Source organism: Propithecus coquereli, unplaced genomic scaffold (assembly GCF_000956105.1).
Source record: "Propithecus coquereli isolate 6110/MARCELLA unplaced genomic scaffold, Pcoq_1.0 Scaffold5, whole genome shotgun sequence".
Lineage (NCBI taxonomy): Eukaryota > Metazoa > Chordata > Mammalia > Primates > Indriidae > Propithecus > Propithecus coquereli.
Genome location: NW_012150840.1, coordinates 9301397 through 9321178, shown reverse-complemented (window position 1 = coordinate 9321178; position 19782 = coordinate 9301397).

The window sequence follows — 19782 nt, the reverse complement described above, 5'->3', positions numbered from 1 at the left end:
CTGCCCCCAGGTCTTCCTCACCCCGGATGTTTCTATCTTTGAAACCCAGCAACTGGAAGCTGCACTAAGCCCTCACCCAAACACCCGGAAAAGACGGGCCTTACTAGCATCGATCCTCATAGGGGGAGGAATTGCAGCTGGGATAGGAGCAGGAGTAGGAGGCCTAGGAACATCCCTGAGCATCTACCACAAGTTATCCCAAGAACTAAATGAAGACACGGAATGAGTAGCACATTCCCCAATGTCCCTCCAGAGTCAACTGAGCTCACTAGCAGCAGTAACCTTACAGAATAGACAGGCCTTATGAAAGATAGGAATTGATAGTAGGAGAATGTACTTTGTTTTGTGTGAAACAAATTGAGATTAGAAAAATGTGTTCTCGTTGATTCTAACTGATGCCATTTGCTTCTGTAACCGTGCTTGCTTTTAGTTGTTTGTTAAATATAGGAGTAAGAGCAGGAGTGACTCCATGACAAGCTGAATTTCCTGGAATAGGCCTAAGTTTCAGTTTCCCCGAAACCGAAACGCGGACCACAACTGGCGCAGGCGCGAAAATTGAAAATCCCGGGGCTTGGAGCCAACCAATCAGGAGTCAAAACAATCAGCCACTTTCAAAAGAACCAATGGATTAAGGGGGGAGGGGGGATGATGTGCCCAGCGTGTCGTGTGAAACCTGCGTGTCGTGTGCCACCGGTGTGTCGTGTGCAAAAGAAAGTATAAAAGCTTCACTTTTACCCCAGGGCGGGGTCCTCGTTCGTAGGGAGGCCACTGCCTTGGTGCTCTGGGACTTGGACCCTAGCTCGAGCTAGCCAATAAACTCCTTTGCCATTTGCAGCCTCGGTGACTCCACCTCTCTGTTCCTGGGGCCGAGGGGAACTGGCTCTAACACTTAGACCTACTCACTGCTGAAAAGGGGGGGACCTGTCTATTTCTAGGGGAAGAGTGCTGCTACTATACAAACCAGACAGGAGTAGTAACCACAAAAGTCAGGGAGCTAAGAGAAAGAATCCAGAAAAGAAACAAGGAATTAGAACAAATGTGGGGTTTCGACTTAGGACAATGGACTTCATGGCTGCTACCTCTGGCCGGGCCACTAGTAACTATTCTCCTTGTCACCGTAGGCCCTGCATACTGAGCGCGATTATAAAATTTGTAGAGACAACTGTAACCCGGAGAGCAACAGCTCACATGATGGCCTTATGAGGCTATCATCCACTGGGAAATGATGCCCTATAACAGACATATAAGGGCATCAAAGGGGGCATGATAAGGAAAACCCCCATCTATTACTTGGCACATCAGCCACCTGAGACCCCCACCCCTCACGGAAGACCCGCATCAGCATAATACTAACCTATTACCTGGCACCAACTAATCTATTACCTGGCACATCAGCATAACACTAAACCTATCACCTGGCGCATCAACTAACCTATTACCTGGTGCATCAACATAATACTAACCTGTTACCTGACACATCAACTGGCCGGCATTAGCCACCCAAGACCCCACCCCTCAGACCACCCCAAGGTAATAAATGTGGGAAAAATCGTGTAGACGGGGTCAGAATTTGGTGGCAAGACCCCTTTGAGCCCGCTGGCAAATCAACTTTGATTCTCCGACTCTCCGTGTGCGCTCGGTTTGTCCTCCACCCGCTGTAACGCCCTAGAGTGGAGGGTCAGCCCCACCGCCGCCACCTGGCTTCAGTGTGGGTGTTTCAGGGCTCTGCCTGGCAAGCGACGGAGGCCGACTGTGTCTGCCCCCAAAACTCCCAGAGGGGGCGGGCTTCTCCAGGTGTCGTGCCGGCATGGCGACGTCCACACGCGCCGGGGCGGGCCCCAGCCCAGATCGAGGGGACCCGCTGTCGGGGCGAAGGGTGGCGGTCCCGAGTCGGGCACAGGCAGCCGAGCGCAGCCGCAGTCCCTGGCCCGCCCGTGCCCTCCCACCTCTCTGTTGGCGCCAGCAAACGTCCGCCTGCCAGCGCCTGCGTCTCCGCGCCACCCCAGCGGGCCACCGAGAGCAGCCCTCGCCCCTGGGGGTGGGTGTGTGAGGACCCCAGCTGCTCACCTCGCGTTCTGGACGGTTCCTCGGCGTCTCTCCACCTCGCCCACCTGGCTGGCTCCTCAGCACGGCCTCCTTGGCTGCCGGCCCTTCCCTGTGCCTTGTCCTCACTCGCGTCCCCTGCACGTCCCACGCAGACCATGGGCGCTGGAATCTTTATCTAGTGGATGCTTTGGGGGTGACCCGAATCGAGACACAGACCTCGCTCGGGGACCTGCTGCAGCTGCGACTTCACCTGGGAGTCCCGATCTAGACCCCCAAGCCTGGTCCTCAACAGCACGGAACTTCGGCCCCACGCGTCGGAGAAGCGGTTCCTGCTGCCGCGCTGAGGGGACGGCGAGGGGCTAGGGCGGGAGCTGCCGCCCTGCTGGCCCGTGTGCAGCCGCACCCGCGGGGTGGGGGGCAGGGAGCTTCCCGCGTGCCTGTGGGAGGAGCGGGGCTCCTGCGGTGCGGGCACGTGGCTCAGCAGGCATCACCTGTGGAGACCTGGGCACCTGTGGGAGACCCCAGGTTTAGGAACAAAATTCTCATTTTATAATTTCAGGCAACGAGAAAACAGGGTTCTGTAAGCAAAACATCTCTTTATCGGTTATATTTTATATACAACGTATTGTGTTATAGGTTGTATCTGTTCACTAAGGGCGGCCTGGAGTAAGGTGCATGTCATTGAAATACTAGAGTAAAGCACCTGGCCCAGTGCCCAGTCAGCCCCCATAAAGTCTTCCTCCCACCTTGCGCACACCTGCGGCTGAAAATGCTGCTTTTTAATGCCGTCCCTGAAAATGAGCTGGCGGATGCTGCTCTCCAGTGGCCACGTGCGCCATTACAGCGTGCCGTATAGGGGAGCATCAGGAAGGGAATTCAAACCCTCCCCTGGCGCGTCCCTTTCTCCCAACAGGCCCCACTGGGGTAGTCCTGGGATGGTGAGGGGCCTTGGGTCTGTGCCGCATAGGGACAGCGAGAGCAGCCAGGCACATTTAGCAAGAGGAAAACAATGGCTAACATTCGCTGAGCACTTACTCTGCGTTGGCCTAAGTCTTAAGAAGTTTACATGCCTTTAATCTTCACACATACACACTAAATGGGGATTATTATCCCCATTAAGGAAAAAACAAACGAACGAAAAACAAAGAAAAACCAAGGCCTTGATATCTCAACTCGATGGCAGAGCTGAGATTTGAACCTATGTTTCTTTAATCCCCAGAAACAGTGTTTTATCCACCTTACCAGTGGTTCTCAAATGTTGTTGCTATGCCCAACAATTGTTTAGGGAGTTTCGTTCTGTCCCCACAGAGCAGGTCTAGGAGGAGAAAAGACAACTGGGATTTGTCCCTAGGGCGTTCTGGGTGGTGTCCAGTAATTAATCTAAACAGGTTTAGGACCACACTTTGACAGGCACTAGATTAAAATCTCATCATTACCAAGAGGGAGATTTTGTATGAATATGACAGAGAACCTTCTAGTAGCCATATATTCTGATCCAACCAATGTGTGCACGCAAGCATTCCAACAGGTGCTTTCACATACACACTCTCGTTTCCTTCCTTGGTGGCTCTTTGAGATTTGTGTCCCCAGTTTGCAGATGAGGATACCAGGATCTGATACCTCCAAGAGAGAACTAATGTGTCCCTTTGTTCTTCTAATTTGGGGCCTGCACCTGCTTCCATTTGGCATTCCGTGACGTGTTTATGGTGGGTCCGCCCATGGAAATGATGTGCCTTGATGTTGTTGAGGACCTTCGCGTCACCTGGCAAGGGTCACAGAGTGAGTGCACAGCGGTCTCTGTCGAGCGGCAGTGCCCCCTGCTGTGAACAGGCCTGAGTGAGGAGGGAATCGGTGGAGCTATGGAGCCACGGAGCCACAGCGCCAGGTGTCACTAGAGTGACGTCAATCCTGGCACTGGAAGCAGCTAATCCTTGGGGACCCGTCCCCCAGGGGGAGGGGAGGTGCTATAACTGGCCATTTGGGAGCCGAGTCCTGGCTGCCACGGGGCAGCTTTCCAAGGGCACCCGCAGAGCGCTGTGACGTAAGGATGCATCCCTGGCAGGGAAAAGATCCCAGGAAGGTGAGCCCGGGGCTCTCACGGGGCCCAGGAAGCAGGGCAGCGTGGACGCTCTGGGCAAGGCTGGCAGGGCAGGAGGCCGGCTGTTTCACAGTGTGGGCCTGTCACCCCCGGGTCAGTGGGGCCGTCCCTCCCGCCTCCAGGGTCCTCCGTTCCTTAGACTCTGCCCCTCGCAATTTCCTCTTTATCCATTTTGTGCTGACTGTTTCTTTTCTTTTCTTTTCTTTTTGCTTTGGCACAAATCAAGTGTCACTTTGTAATCATATAAAGAAAACATTTTTCATTTGGAGAAAAGAAGGAAAACAAGCTGTAGGAGAGAAAAAGTAATATGTTTTCCTCACCCATCGCGAGGCTCATGGCTGACACTCCTGTAACAAAAGACTGATTAACAAGAGCAAAGCATAACACACGGGAGCCTTCCCAAACGAAGACCCCAAACCCAGGGGTTATGACCAAATGTAGCAGACTGGGGAAGTGAGCAAGGCCTGTGTGTCCAGATTCTTTTTGGCCTCTCTGTGTGGCATCCCCCTTGCCCCCGGGTATGGGGCAGGACCCTTTCGGAATGAGGGTCTCATGGTCTACTTTCAGAGGAGGTAGGTCAGAGAGTGACCTCGCTAGGATTTATGGTTTGCTTTGGGGGAGAGGAGTTCTAGTTTCTAGGACCTGCTTGGAAGAGGAATGGGGGAAGGAGAAATGAGGGCAGGAGAAGGGTAGGAGAGACTTTGCTTCTGAGGCTGCTTCTGGGGCTTTCCAATCTCCTTTCCCGCAAAGTGCTCAGCACGCCAAAGTGCCATACTTTAGGGTGTTACTTTTTGACCCCGAACACTATTGACATTTACCATGTCAGAAATTAAAATTAAGAAAAGTTTAAAATTGTATCAAGCAAAAATAATTAATGTAAATACTGTTACATTTATAATAAAATGTTTTAAGAAAAATAATTGTGTCTTCCAAAACGAAAAGTGACAAAATCAGTATTTTCAATACATTGTTACAAATCTTTTTAATGTCTGGCTTAACGGAAAACAGCTGGGCTCTCAGATTTGCTTCTGCATTCAATCTACTGCAATATCACATGTCGCGTAGCCTCTGGAAAGTTCTACTGTACACTCATGAGAGAATGAGAAGGCAAAACACTAATATCTTAGTATTGCTATAAAAATAGTTTTGATCTTGTAGGGGAGAAAGAGTAATCTTTTCCTCACCCATCACCAGTTCACGGCTGACACTCTATAACAAAAGACAGATTAGCAAGAGCAAAGCAGAACACATTCATCCAACATGAGTTTCACGTGACATGGGAACCTAAGATAAGGAAGGCTCAAAGACGGAGGGTGACCTGGTATTTTTACGGACAGTCGTGCAGAAGTGTGATTGCAGGACAAAAGTGTGACCTAATGGGAACAAACTGGGGGAACTTAGCAAGGCTGCCTGTTCTGATTCTTCTTGGTGTCCCTGTGTGACATTTCTTTCTTTGTGTATAGGGCAGGACACTTGTCACATGAGGGTCTTTGGGGAGAAGGGAGGGAGAAGGTCAGAGAGTTTACAGCTTGCTGATTTCCATGGTGTGAACACTCCCCCCCTGGCTGGTTTCTGTCTACCACGTTGACTACGCTGACCGCAGAGCTGAGCAGAGATGCCCGCTGCTGGCTCTCATGAACCGGCGTGAGTGGGCGCTGCTGCAGCACTTGCCGCCCTCTTGTAATTAATTGTCTGTCTGCCACTCCTCGTCCCCTCTAACTAGCACTTGGCAGTGTGCGCTCATCATAGTCACAAATATTGGTCGAGCCCCTGAGTAAGCAGAGCCACAGTGGTGTTACCAGAACTGCCATCAGGGAAATGTGTCCCGCGCAGGGGAGAGCCCCAGTGGGCGGGGAGCATGGCAGGCTGCCTGGAGGTGGCCTCGCAGCTGAGACTGGAAGTATAAACCTGGAGTCCCCCGGGCCTGGCAGGGAGAATTTGAGCACACAGAGGTCAGCAAGAACAAAACTGGGGCCAGGGAGGGCATGTGTGGAGAGTATCAGGCACTCGAGGGTCGAAGGGCTGCAGCAGAGAGGGACAGAAAGGAGAGATGTCCCTCTGCCTCTTGGGGGGATCATGGCCCTGGTTTGGCCTGCTGTCCTCTGGCTTCCCGCTGCTGGAACCCAGGCAGGCCTTCCCGGTGGCCCCTCTGTCAGGGCTGTTTTGAAAGTGGGAGCCTGGCCCGGCCGCTGTACTGTCCATTTCCAGCCTGACGAGAGAGATCGCAATTAGCGTCTTTCCCAAAACTGCCACCTTGGGGAGGAACTTCAGCCTTTTTACCCAGGGTCAGTAAAGAGCCCAGTGGGTGTGGGAAGGCAACAGGAAACCCACAACTAGAGCCGGGGAGGATGAGAGGCGGAGACAGGCTGGGGAGGCCAAGTTTACCGAGCCGCTCCAGGACCAGGTGAGCCATGGCGCAGAACCAGGACTTCCCAGAAGCTTCTGAGCTTGGAGCCAAACAATAATTGTCTTTGTCTGTTCAGACAGCTATAACAGAATACCATAGACTGGGCGGCTTATAAGCAACAGAGATTTATTTCTCACAGGTCTGGGGGCTGGGGAGTCCAAGATCAAGGCGCTGGCAGCTTCGGTGTCTGGTGAGGGCTGCTCGCTGGTTCATAGCTGGCTGTCTTCTCGCTGTGGCCTCACGTGGCAGAGGGTGAAGGAGCTCTCCAGGGTCTCTTTTTTTAAGGGCACGAATCCATTTGTGAGGGCTCCACCCTCATCTCCTAATCACCTCCCAAAGGTCCCACCTCCAAACACCGTCACCCTGGGAGTTAGGTTTCAACAAGAGTTTAAGCTGTGCAGTACCTGCCAAACACACACGGGAGCTCGGAGACCTAGTATGAAAAAAGAATGTGAAATATCTCGATAGAGTTATTAAAAATATCTTAGTAATTTTTACGTTAATTTTATGCTAGAATGATAGTATTTTGGATATATTGGCTTCAATAAAATATGTTAAACTTAATTTCACGTGTTTCTTTCTACTTGTTTGGTACAGTAACACCACGACTGCCAAGCTCTGTGCTTCCCTGCAGAGGCTCGCATAACGCGGCTTGCGTTATATTTCTGCTGGACTATGTTGGCCTAGACTTGGCCCCGGAGACCCTGAAAGGCAAGGACAACCGCCACCTTTCTCCCCATCCCCAGGCCCGTCCCCTGCTTTTTTCCAGCCTCAGTCTCTCTGAGACTTCCCTGTCCCTAAACAGTAGAGTGACAGCCTATGGCTGATTTCTAATATCCCTGTGGGGTCCTAGGAAAGTCTGGGTGTGCAGTAGCCTGTGCCGTGTCCAGAAGCTTCTGTGATCTCAGGGCTGTGGATGTTGGCCTCGTCCTGTTGAATGTTTTTGCTCGAACACACAGGTACTTCCCTCTTGCCACACTCTTAAGGTAAGGCTGGCGGCTATGAAGCAGAAATTTATTTCGAAAAATTTTTTATTGTTGTTTTGAGGTATCCTGGCTAAATGGTGGATAGGTTTTTTTTTTTTCCTGTACGAAAGTTATATTTGCATTTCAAAACCTATTGATCATTTCAGGGACTCTCGGTCTACTCTGAACCGCTGACTGTGGCCCCAGACACTTGGGCACCTAGAAAAGTGGTTTTCTTTGGGAAATGTGAATTGAAGGGTATGGGTTTTAGAATCAGGCCTGATTTGCAGTCCCGGCTTTGGCACTGACTATCTGGGAGACAGTCCATGGGCAAGCATTTGAGACTCAGTTTCCTATGGGCAAAATGGAGATAAGAATAACATCTCTCTGGTTGTGAGAATTAAATGAAATAATATGTGTAAAGTGCCTAGGACAGTGCTATGTATGTAGCAGTTATTCAACAAATGTGACTCAGCTGCTGCTGCTGCTGCTGTTTCTCCAAAAATGTCACCTCTTTTGCACAAGTATTGGCCGTATCTCTCATACCTGTCTCATCCAGCTGGTTTGACCTTTATGGAGAGGGCATTGGCAACCTGCTGCCGGAGTGTTGGGATGTACCTGTCCTTTGGTATTCCAGATATTCCAGCTAAAGGATCAGTCCTAGGGAAGTTGTCAGAGATGTGCATAGATATATGTCTCAGGTTGCTGTAGTACTATTTATAAAGCAAGTCTCTGGAAACAATCACCAAGAGAGATTGGTTAAATAAATTTAAAATGTCCATAGGATGTAATACCATGCACACATTAAAAAACATGTACTTGGAGAATTTTTTTTTTTTTTTGAGACGCAGTCTTGCTCTCTCACCTGAGGAGAGTGCAGTGACATCAGCTTAGCTCACTGCAACCTCAAACTCCTGGGCTCAGGTGATCCTCTTGCCTCAGTCTCCCGAGTAGCTGGTGGTAAATTTTCTATTTTTAGTAGAGACGGGGTCTTGCTCTTGCTCAGGCTGGTCTTGAACTCCTGAGCTCAAGTGATCCTCCCGCCTCAGCCTCCCAGAGTGTCAGGATTACAGGTGTGAGCCACCCTGCCTGGCCTAGAGAATTTTTTAAGGACATGGCAAAGATTGCATGATATGGGAATTGGTGGAAAAAATGGGATACAAAATTATCTGTAGTGTGTTCATACCATTATAAAAGAGAAAGTATGTACACATAGGAATAAGCTGAAAATACACCACCATGTCAGCCGTTGCTATAGTTGGGTAGAATTATAAGTGATTGTTGTTTTCTTTTTATATTTTTATTTTAAAATTTCTAAAATAAACAGTTATTGTTTTTATAAGCAGTGAAAACCCCCTCTGTGAGTGTCTGTGTGTGTTTATTCTGGGTGTTATCACCACGGAAAAAAAGAATTTTCTTTAAATTCTATTTATGAAGAAGTAAGTTCCTTGTGCATAAAACCTTTCTTTTGGTGAAAAACATTCCTCTTTTCTTCAAGTTCTTTAAATATTAGAAGCATTTCTTATTCTATTTAAATCCCTGGGTCAAGTGCTGCTGTGGAATCTATTGTAAAGGATACTCTATGGGATGATGAATGCAACTATTAAAAAAGTTATTGAAAGAGTACAGATGCTATAGTAAAAAATACATATTTTCCAAAGTGTATGTAATAAACATTTCCTGTCCCCAAGAAGTTGCCTCTATTAAGAATTTTACTATTCGTATGCAAACATACATGATTATATGTATATTTTTAAATTTAATTTTATAGAAGAGAATAAGTTACATATTATGTTTTATGGTCTTTTTTATTGAGGTATAATTTACATACTATAAAATTCATTCATTTTAAGATACAATTCAATTTTTTTTTTGAGACAAGTTTTCGCTCTGTTGCCTGGAGTAGAGTGCAGTGGCGTCATCATAGCTCACTGCAACTCAAACCTCCAACTCCTGGGCTCAAGTGATCCTCCTGCCTCAGCCTCCTGGGTAGCTGGGACTACAGGCATGCGCCACCACACCAGGCTAATTTTCTCATTTTTTGTAAAGACGAGGTCTCACTCTTGCTCAGGCTGGTCTCTTGTTCAGAATGGTCTTGAACTCCTGGCCTCACTCAGACAATCCTCCTGCCTCGGTCTCCCAAAGCGCTAGGATTATAAGAGTGAGCCACCATGCCCAGCCAATTCAATGATTTTTAAAGTAAATTTATAGAGTTGCGCAATGATTGCTGCAGTCCAGCTATTAATCCTGGTGCCTTTTCACTCAGCATTACATCTTGGAGTTGGTTCCATGTCCGCAGGTATGGATCCATCTCATTCTTTTCAATGGCTTGCTGGTTTTCCATCACCTGGATACACCATCATTTATTTAACCAGTGCCCTACTGCTGGTTCCCAGTTTTTTGCTACTATTAACTAGACTGCAGTGGACATCCCTGTACATATGTCTTTGCATCCATGAACATGGACGTGATAGGGCTGCTGCATTAATGAGCATATACATTTATAATTTAAGAGCCTGAAAATGTATTGTAATTTACATTCCTACCTCAGTGTTTGAAAGAGCCCATTTGTTCAAGTATGAGTTTAAAACAAACTACTAGGACAAAAGATGCATAATCTAATTTGATATAAGAAGCAGTAGAGATGTCTTTGTGTGTTTGTAGCTGTGTGTGTGTATACAAATACATAATTTTTTCCTAATGTTTATAAAGTGTGTCTGGTACTTTTTAAGTCTCTCCATTCCTGGAAATCACACAATTGCTGTATCACACAACTAGACATCATGTTGTTATGGGGCTTTTAAAATGAAAACAAGCTGCTGGATATATATCCAAAAGAAAAGAAATTAGTATATCCAAGAGATGTCTGCACTCACATGTTTATTGCAGCACTATGCACAATAGCCAAGATTTGGAATCAACCCAAGTGTCCATCAACAGATGAATGGATAAAGAAAATGTGGTTTATATACACAATGGAATATTAGCCATAAAAAACAATGAAGTCCTGTCATGCAACAATATGGATGGAACTAGAAGTCATTATGTTAAGTGAAATAAGCCAGGTACAGAAAGACAAATATCGCATGTTCTCATTTATATGGGGGATCTTATGGAGTAGAATGGTGCTTACCAGAGGCCAGGAGGGGGAGGAGGAGAGGGGGATGAAGAGAAGTTGGTTAATTGGTACAAAAAATACAGATGGAAGGGATAAGTTCTAGCATTTGATAGTATAGTAAGGAAATTATAGTTAATAATTTATTGTGTATTTCAAAATAGCTAGAAGAGAAGAAGTATAATGTTCCCAACACACAGAGAGATAAATGTTTGAGGTGATGGGTACCCAAGTACCCCGATTGGATCATGAGACATTGTATACATGTATCAAAATATCACATGCACCCCCAAATATGATTTATCAATAAAAAATGTCAAAAAATGAGAAAAGCCAAAGCCAAATGGGAGGACTGAACACTTGATCTGTGTTCTTGCTTCTGAGGGTGGCCACTGACTGTGCGCTTTGAGCTGGTGGCGCCCACATCTCTCTCAATGTCGTTGCTAGGCCGCGTCCTCGCTCGGAATCTGCTCTGGGCCAGCAGGCGGCGCTCGTACTCTCCAGAGGCCACCGTCTGTGCAACTGCACTTAATATAGCAACCCGATGTTGCCCCGAACATATAATTTTCAAACCTCCTAGTCCACCACAAGGAAAACCTCCAAGGATTTTCTTCTGGGAAGAGCAATTAGCCTAACCTCTTAGGAGAAATTGCATCGCTGAGCTTGTCTGGGAAAGTAAAATATCCTCCCGAGGGCGGTCTTGGGGAGGGTGCAGAGAAACCGCCAAGCAGCTGTGGGAAGATGGAGTGGGCAGAGGAAGGGACAGGCAGGACACGGTTAGGGCTGGAGTGGAAAGTGCCTTGCGTCTGAGGACAAGTCCCTGGCCTCTGGGACTCTGGGCTTAGGCTGAAGGGTGTGCAGAGACTGAATGGGTGCAGGGTTACTTGGAGTGGGGACCAGGCAAGCTGCTGGACAGCCCCCTGCCCCCTCCGTCCACCTACTGTGACTAAATTCTAGCATATGGCATAGTCCCTGGCGCCTAGAATATTAAAATAACTTCTACCCTTGTTTGTGTTGTCATTATTATTATTTGCAGAAAGCTATCCTAAGAGGATTGTATATGTTGTTCTGCAATCTTCACAATGACATTTTGATGTGAGTCTATCGCCTTCTTTCTCTCTTTTTTTCTTTTGAGGATATTGAAGGTTAGTTACACAGTGCTCCCAGGTCCTATAAGAGGCTGGGGTTGCAGCTGTTCTCCTAGGAGCTGTCCTTGGAGAGTCGGGTTCTACGCCTGTGCCAGAAGTGGCCACCAGAGGGCGCTCGCCTCCTCCTCTGGGCCTGAGCGCGATTGGAAGCTGTCCTGCCCTGAATACGCCGCCCCCCAACAGGTGGGGTGCTCCATGCCCAAATGACCTCTATGGCATTTTCCAGGATGGAACGTCGTCTCCAGAGGGTCCCCACTTGGGGCTAGGGGCTAATAAGCCTGTGCAGTTTTTCTCAAAGCAGGGTGGTGATAGCATTTGCCCCTGCCCTGCACAGAAGGGTGAGGGAGGACAGTGCTGTCTGTCCCCTTAAAGGTTTCCTCTAGGACTGGCAGCTCATGCAAGGCCCAAGTGCACAGGGGAGGGCACAAAGTCGGTGAGCGTTTTTATGTGCACCCCACCCCCTCTGAGAGGACCTTCATGCCCTCTGTCAGTTTTCTGGCTCTGATGACATATCCTTAACCCCGCTGGGGGTGGGGGTAACAAGGTACGACTGGGAGGGCTACGGCTGACCAGGCATGGCTCTGGGGTCTCCTCCTGCTCCCGCTGTCCCAGAGCCACGCTGGCCAGCACCCTCCCTTGCTTGCTGCAGTCCCTGCGGAGAGCTGGCTGGGTGTTGGGGGTGGTTCCTGCGTGTGCCCTTTAACTCACGGAATTGCCCTTGACTTGGTCCCGTTACTTTTCCTTTGGGCCCACAGACCCCTCGATGCCCTCCCTCCAGCACTGCGTACTGAGACACATGGCCTCATGTAAAGCCACGGCCGCATCCTTAGCCTCTTTTTGCCGTAAAATCCCCACTCCTGGGTCGTGTTCAGCCCACCCGCCCCCCAGTCCAGATCCCAAGTGGGACCTCACCCCAGAAGGGAGGGGCCTTTGACCTACCCCGGCCATGGCAGTGACCCCTTGGTGAGCCACTTCCACACCCCCTCGCACACACCCCCTTAGGCAAACAGGGCCCGGGCACTGACCCCCAGGGCCCAAGGGCCAGCGCACAGGAGTGCTGTCCTGGCCAGGCCAGCCTACCTTCATGGGCAGCAATTAGAGCCCCTAGGTTATCCGCCCCCACCTCTGCCTTGGGCAGAGCCAATGGGCCTCTTCCTCCTCTTTTCCTCCCAGCAGGGGTGGGCAGGTCGATACCTGGCCCAGGTTCCTCTTAAGCAATGGAGCTCCCGAAGGCTTGTCGATGATTGACCAGACTCCATGGTCATGGAGTATGCATGTGTCTGGCCGAGGGAAGCCCCGTGGTCTCCAGAGCTGCTTTCTTGGGAGCCTTCTGTCCAAGGAGGGTGATCTCCATGGCAAGCCAGCGTCCCAGTGGGCCACACAGTTTCTCAGAAGCCACATTGCTTCTCCTCCAGAGGCCATTTGGCAGAGCAGCAATTGCTTCTCTGTCCAGCTGAGCTCTTTAACCACCCTGCCATTTGTTTACTGATCTACTTGTCAGTCCACTCACTCTTCCACTCATCCACTCATCCACTCCGCCACTCATTTGTCCACTCATCCATCTATTCGTTTATCCAGTGATGTGTCCCCCCAGTCATCTGCCTGGGGCAATGGGAGAAGTGGATGCGCTTCCCTGCTCACCCGTCCACTCACTCATCCCTCATCCTCTCGCTCATCCCCTCACTTCTCCACTCGCCCACCCCCTCGCCCACTCACCGCCTCATCCAGCGAATGTCTGAGCAACTCCAGTGCCAGCACTAGTGCTGGGCACAGTCAGCAGAGAAGCTCCAGGTGGTTGTCGAGGGCAGAGCCTTTGGTGTCAAAGGGACCAAATGTGAATCCTGACTGTGCTGTCTCCTGGCCACATGGCTATGGGGACACTTCTCAAATCTCTCTGAGCCTCAGGTTCTTCAACTGTAAAATGGGAACCCCATGCACCTTTCTCCCAGGGAGGCTGTAAGACTGGCTTCAGGACTGATGCATGTAAAGTGCCTCACCCAGAGCCCAGAGAGCAGAGCTGTGGTCGCTGGGCCTCTCAGTGGCCATGTCCTGGCCATGGGGACTCTACTGGAGCTACTTCCCCTTAGCCATCCCATCTGCGCCTGGCCTGCCCGTGGGACAGGCAGGGCCCCATCCCAGCCTCTCAGCTAGGCTGTGCTCCCAGGGCAGGTGGCCCCCACACCCATCCTAAAACAGAGGATGATAATCACTGCCTGCCTTCCCACACACCCCTTCCCTCTGCCTTCTTCCTGCAGGGCGCTCTGGGGTGATGTCGGTCAGCCAAGACACCTGGAGCAAGATGCAGCTTGCTCCCTCCCTTCTCTGCCCTGACAGCTGTGGGGGTGGGACTGGTCTAGAGCATCTGGAGCCACTTTCTTGAGGGGCCTCCTGGGGGAGCTGTTTCTCCTGCCATCTGAGGCCCTAGGTGTCCAGGACCTAGTCAGCCCCCACCATCCCCCATCCCGTTCCCTCGCGTCCACAGGCCCAGCTGGCCTGTTTGGACCCCAGTGTGCGCTGTTCCCTCCAGCCCCTCCAGCACCTCCCTGGGCAGGTGTGCTTCCTGGCTGCAGGAAGGCCGTGCTGGAAGGGTTGTCTGGGGGTGGGGAGGGAGAGGGGCTGGGCATGGCTGGGGCAGGGGTGGGGGGCGTGGGGGAATCAGGGGTGGGCTCTGGCTTGAGGGATTTCCTCTGTCGCCCTTAGATAGGCAGCCTGGCCAGGAGGCCGCACAGGGGTGTTGTGGGCTCCCTTCACTTGGTGGGGGGATGTGCGGACCTGCGAGTGTGGACTTTGGAGCGGCTCAGACCAGAATGCAAATTCTCCACGCACTGGCCTTGTGAGCTTGGGCAAGTCACTGGTAAAATTTTATGGGTTTAAGAAAAGCATGTGACATACTCAGCATGTGCCTGGCACCCAGGAAGTGCTGTGTCATCAGGGGATGGCGCTGGGGGTGGTGGCCATGTACCAGTCTGGGGAAGCCCTTGGCCACTCAGCTCAGCACCTCAGCTTCCTGCTGGAGTGACCCGATGCAGCCCTGCTGGGGCTGTCGGGTGCACCCCCTACCCCGCCAGTCCTTGGAGGGGCCTCCAGTGGTCACGTCTGTGCTGGATGACGCCTCCTGTGTCTGGGATAGGGGTGCAGGTGGGCCGTGGCTGTTAAGGAGCCCCAAGCCCTCAGGTCATGTTTTCAGCCCGACCTACCAAGTAGACCTGCCTTGCGGGGCTGCGGCGCAGATAGGAGAGGTGCAGCATGGTCTAGATGTGAGCTCAGCTGTGGAACACATGCGAGCACACACCCACACTCCAGCTGCAGCCGTCTATGGGTTCGGGCCCCACCTCTGGTCAATTTGCCCCTGACGATGTGGCCATTATTGGTTTGCTTCTCGATCCACTCTGTTTTAAGCACCTAGACAAGAGGGACTTTAAAAAAAAACAAAAAACTTTTATATCCTTGTTGCCTTGTTGAGTGACTGGCCCTGACTGGATGAATGAAATGGCACGTGGTCAGGGCAGGAAACACGGACAGTGCACACCTTATCTCACGTGGGCGTGGAGTGAGCCAAGGTGGGCACCCCCAGGCAGGTATTCTGGGGTCCTGTGCACTGCTGGCCCCGTGACCTCCACCTGTACTGAGGCTGGACATTGTCAGGGCCTCTCCTGCTGCAGCCTTCTGGAAGTGACAGCCCTGCTTCCCCGAGGCCGGGGAGTCCCTGTGTGGGCTGTGTCAGGCGCTGCCAGTGAGGAGCACACTGAGCTCAGGAGCCCCCCCACCCTGGCCCCAGCACCCACTCTGTTCACTCTCACCAGAAAGGGAGCTCCTTGGAAGCCACGTGGTGCCTGGCATAGCGTGGGTGCTTAATAAAGGCCTGCCGACTGAGTGGTCCACTTGCTGGACAGTTCTGGCCATGCTGCCTGCGGGAGCTGGCTGGGGACAGCAGGTGACCCGGCCTGCCACCAGCTGGCCCTAGGGCTGAGCACCTCCCAGCCCTCACGACCCCGTTGTGAGGAAGAGTTCGAACCCCAGGAGTGCTGTAGCCCGTGGTTTGCCAGGGGCTGGAATTTGTTGGAGGCGGCGGCCTCTGCAGGCACCCTCTGGCCTTGCCGGAGCAAGGTGACTGGGAGGTCACAGCACCCACACCTGTGAGCCTGCGCAGAGAAGTGAACCTCAGGAGGGGTCGGGTCACCCCCCGGGGCGCTGGCGTTGCCCTCAGGGGCAGCCCTCCTCCTACCAGGGGAGCAGGCTCGCAGCGTCCATGTCCCTGTAGCATGGAATCACCCCGGGAGTCTTGGAGCCTCAAGTCTGTCTCCTCATCTGTAAAATGGGGTGCTTACATACAATGGGACATTATTTAGCCATAAAAAGAAATGCAATATGAGACATGGATAAACCTCAGAAACATACTAAGTGGAAGAAGCCAGACACGAAGTTCTGGATAAACGGAGCATCCAGAGTCAGCAAATCCACAGGGGCAGGGAGGAGACTGGTGGCTTCCAGGGGCTGGGGAGGAGGCAGTGGACAGCACCTGCTTGTGGGTATGATCACCTTTTGGGGTGATGATGATGTTTTGGAACTGGACAGAGGTGGGGGCTCCACACACTGTAAATGTACTAAATTCTACTGAATAGTCTACTTTAAAATGTTCCTGTTATGTTATGCGAACCTCGCCTCAATAGAGACACAGGATTGCTGCTGACCTCGCCGCGGGTTGGGGGGTCAGAGGGGAGATGGCCGTGCAGCTCGGCGAGGGATGCTGGTGAACGTCACAGATTGGAAGCTGTCATTGCCCTTGCAGCTGCATCGGTTCCCTGCCTCGCTGGCCTCCAGACTATGGGAGTCAGGTGCAGGAGGGGACGAGGAGGGTGGCTTAGGGCGGACACACCCCTTAGCCAGAGGCAGAGGGGACTGTCGTGGCTGCTTCGCCAGCCGTGGGTCAAGATTCCTATGCTGCCGACCCAGTCTCCAGCCTCCGACGTGCTGTGCAGCTGCGGGCTGGCCCTTAAGGCCTGGTCCATTTCTTAATTTGTCCACATCTGCCTCGGCACACCTGTGTCCTGCTCCCACAGTGCAGATCACTGCCAGGCAATGTGTTGGCTGTCTCTTGTGTCTGCTGTCCATCTTCCACACCAAATCAAGCAAATACTTGATCTGTTTTGTTCATTAATGTATTTCTAGCACCCAGTGCCTGGCACATAGCAGGTGCTCAATAAATATCTGTTGAATGAACCCACACATGAATCCTCATTACTTACACAGTGGGTGCCAGGGCCTGTCTGCACTAAGTGCCGTCAGTTAACAGCTGTGAGGTCAGCGCTATCATTATCCCCATTTTGCAGACGAGGAAGCTGTGGCTCTGGGACATGGAATGGCCATGGTAGAGCTGGGTTTTTTTTTTTACATCTTAAGTTTATTTACAAACATATCTAGTATGCTATGAGTTCAAGAATTTGATCCATTTTTCAAAGAGATTGCACCTCTTAAAATGCTCTTCATTATCTGTTAAACGGATGAATTAAAACATCTTTACTTCTTAAGCAGTTGGTGTCTTACTATAAAGAAAGGTGCAGCAAATCCAGATCCAAGGTACAAAGTCATCATAGCTAGTAACCGCCACTTATTTTCCACTGAAAATGGCAAATTCTTCCCGGGGCCCTCCTCATAGTGGCTCCTATGGACGGACGGACGACAGAGGTTGTGAACCTCCGGATGCTCTGTGCCAACGTGGCGCTGTTGAAAGCTCTGCAAAAGGCGCAGAGACCGAAGGCGGAGGAAATGGCGGTTCCACACCAAGTCCTTCTTTCACGACCTTGTTCCCAAGCGCGCAAGGGCCGAAAGGCAGAGCTGGCGTTTTGACCTGGCAGCCCAGAAGTAGAACCCTCGCTCCCCTAAGCTGTCTCCTGGCCTCTTTGCTCTTGCTCTGGGAGGCAGCTTGGGCCCTGGAGCACTCGCTCTGCCCCTCAGCCCCCTGGCCCCTCACTCCAGGCCCTCTGCAGCCCCACACCCCAACCCCAGCCCTTTCTCAGGCTCACAGCCTCCACAGCCAGCTCCCTTCCCTGAGAACCTCTGTCATAAAGAAGGTGAGGCCCTGATCTGGCCTGTCTTTCTACCCCCGGGCCTTCCTCACCCAAGGGAACCTCGGTTATAAATACAGGGGTCACGCCTTGAGCTTGTATTAAGCACCTTTCATCTGGGGAGCTCCTTGCTGCTGGGAGGCTAATTAGCTGCTGTCTGGGAAGAGTGAGTAAGAGCTGACGTCCTAGCCCGGGAACTAGCTAGCTAGGCACGGGCCTGGCCCGCCTGGGGAGAAGTGGGTGAGCCATCACCTTGGGCTGCTCACTCCTCCACATTTCTCTTTGCCACAGGACCTCCTCACAAGGGTCCCTTCTTGCTGGCTAATAATGAAGGCCACCATTTATGGAGTGATTACTGTGTGCCAAGGGCTGGCTAAGGCCCTTCCGCCTATTAAATGTACATGTGCAAATGCACGTGTGCAAAGCTGTTGTGAAAGAACCATCATGGCTCCCATTATACAGCCTGACTCCTTGCTGGCAGGGGTCAGTGTTTCTGCACATGACCTCATGGAAGGCACGGGAAGCCCTTAGTGTGGTGACTGGCATGGGGTAAGCACTTGATAAGAGGTGGCTGTTACTAGTTGTCTTCAGTACTACCTGATGAAGTAGGTACTATGCTATTCCCATTTCACTGATGAGGAAACTGAGGCCCAGAGAGGTTAAGCCACTTGCTGGAGATCACATAGTCAGGAGCAGAGTTGGATTGGTTTGACACTAAAGCTACAGAATTTTCCGGCTGTTCTCCCCTCCTGTCCCCCAACCTGGAGCCTATTACTCCAAAGGCCTTACTTTGCACAATGCTGGAGTTGTGGTTCATGGGGCAGGGGTGTTCCTCTTGTCCATCTCTCCAGCTGGGCACTCGTGGGCTAAGCCTGGACTGAGAAACCTCTGATTTCATCTAATACAACTCATCCTCAGCCCCCATCTTTCTGATGAGAACACTGGGGAGGGAAGGGACTGTGCAAGGTGACAGGACTGATAGGAAGATGCCCCCTTGTCAAAGCGTGAGGGATGAGGAGGCAGTGTTGGCGCTCATGATTGTGACCAAGTAACAATCATCCCCACACTGGAATTCCTGCTGCTGTCTGCGAGCCTGGCCAGCCCCAGGAAGCAGCCCCGGGGGTGTTTGGGTGGCTGGGGGTGCATACAGCAGGCTGGGAGCTGAGACTGGGGCAAGGATGGTGCAGTCTACCTACCTGCCCTCCAGGGCAGGCTCACCCCTGTGTGGCATGCCTCACACGTCCCTGTATTGACCACAGGGAAGAGCACACAGTAGGTGCTTAAGAATGCTCATTGGAGAAATGGCTGGATCCTGGACCTCCAGCAGGGAGGAGATGAAACGTCGAATGCACGGATGGGTAGATGGTAACACCATGACATCTCACCATTGCTCAGTAAGCCTGGTTCCGTCGCGCGTGACTGTCCCCCTGGCTATAGGGAAGGGGTCTAAGCAACTCTGCTCAGGCAGAGAGAAGTTTGCGGGCGTGGGCGCTTGGCCGGGGTTCCTGGAGGTGGGCATCATTCTTGGGTGCTAAGATCCAGCATCCATTCTGCCTGCCCCTCCAACCCCTGCCCCCACTCTCCCGGGACCTGCCCCCGGACCTCTTCCCTCCTTCTCTGGCCTCAGGTAAGGGTTTCCTCAGAGAGGCCTGCCCTGACAGCCTCCCCATCCCAAATCTAAATTAGTTCCCCGCTCATGTATGTCCTTTGAGCACCTTATTCATTTCCTTCATGGGAATTTGAAAACCTTTCAAATGTAATCTTATATGTCTTTATGAGATTATTTGTTTGAACAAGTCTGTCCCCTCCGTTAGGCGAAGCTCTGCGAGGGTGGGAACTTTGTCATGGCCATTTCCTGTCCTCCCTGCCTAGCAGGACACATTTGATACTGGATGAGTGAATGACAGAATCCCCAGGACGGGAAGTGTGAACCGAGCC